This window comes from Ovis aries, chromosome 1, assembly GCF_016772045.2.
Source record: "Ovis aries strain OAR_USU_Benz2616 breed Rambouillet chromosome 1, ARS-UI_Ramb_v3.0, whole genome shotgun sequence".
NCBI lineage: Eukaryota > Metazoa > Chordata > Mammalia > Artiodactyla > Bovidae > Ovis > Ovis aries.
The window spans coordinates 30,998,096-30,999,554 of record NC_056054.1 but is presented as its reverse complement, the minus strand read 5'-3'; the positions used below and the strand labels follow the sequence as shown (position 1 = coordinate 30,999,554).

Below are 1,459 nucleotides of genomic sequence, written 5' to 3'. Positions count from 1 at the left end.
CCAGTTGGGCAGTCTCAACACAAACGGATGTTTCTATATAACCGTACAAAGGTGATCCCTCCCACCCAGATTAGTTCATTTGCAAGTACATTCAGGAGCTCATATAGGCCAGGGCAAACCTGAATGTATTCTGTATAGTATCAATCCAGGCGTTAACCCAGGGAAACCCCAGTTAATCAAAACCCAGCCAAGGAAAATTCTCAATTAACTCTATTTTGATTTTTACGCTGCCATTGATTTGTTCTCTGAGTGATGTTGATGTGCAAAGTCTTTTGTTCACTCTTTCTCATTCAATAAAACATATAAACAGCTGACCATGCCATATCACGTGTCTGCTCTTGACATTGTAGAGATAAATAGACAGCCTGTGCCCCTAGGCAAGGCAATCTTATGGGGAAGAGAGGCATGGAAATAGAAATATAGTCTTGCAGGTGATGTGTAAGAGCCAAGTTGATAGGAAAGTGGAGGGCTACAGGAAGGAGTGGTTAACAGGCTAGGCAAGCTTTATAGGAGAAAAAGCTCAACATGGCATTTGATTGATGATGACAATTTCCAGTGGGTTGTGTGGAACCACACAGGAATGTGTGGACCCTACAGGAGAGGAAATGAATGAACAAATGAATGGGAAGGTAGAATTTCACAGAGGATTGAGAGAACCCTAAGATATGCAGAGGGCTGAAATCTACAGTGTGAGGGGATGAGGCAGAAAATCTAGGCAAGGACTAGATTATAAAGGCCTTGCTCATTGTTTCAGAAGTGACTGCTGGAGGACTTCCTTGGTGGTCCAGTGGTTAAGACTCTGCACCCCAAATGCAGGGAGCCCAGGTTCGATCCCTGGTTGGGGAATTGATCCTACATGCTGCAACTAAGAGTTCCCATACCACAGCTAAGACCCCGCACAGCCAAGTAAACAAATAAATAAAAGAAGAAGTGACTGCTGCATTTGGAAACACTGGTCCCCTTGGAGTGCTCTCATCCCTTGATTTGGGTGGCATCACATTCTGATGGAGCAGCTCCTACCTCTTTGGCCACATCCCCTCTGTTATTTTGGAGAAGGCACTGGCACCCCACTTCAGTACTCTTGCCTGTTAAATCCCAATGATGGAGGAGCCTGGAAGGCTGCAGTCCATGGGGTCGCTAAGAGTTGGACATGACGAGAGACTTCCCTTTCACTTTTCACTTTCATGCATTGGAGAAGGAAATGGCAACCCACTCCAGTGTTCTTGCCTGGAGAATCCCAGGGACGGGGGAGCCTGCTGGGCTGCCGTCTATGGGGTCACACAGAGTTGGACACGACTGAAGTGACTTAGCAGCAGCAGCAGCCTTTGTTATTCACATGGAACTATCTATCTTCCTCTGCCCATGCTTTAATGACAGTGTTCCTCAGGGTTCCCACCCCTGTTTTTCTCACTCTAGATCCTTCTCTGAACAATTTTCCTACTACAGTGATTCCCCAAAT

General features: G+C 46.1%; 1 non-coding gene across 1 annotated transcript; it reads left to right on the top strand.

Moving 5' to 3' along the window:
• Positions 1-773: 773 nt before the first annotated feature.
• Positions 774-846, top strand: TRNAW-CCA (transfer RNA tryptophan (anticodon CCA)). Its single transcript has one exon. It is a non-coding gene; the product is annotated as a tRNA-Trp (tRNA).
• Positions 847-1,459: the final 613 nt, after the last annotated feature.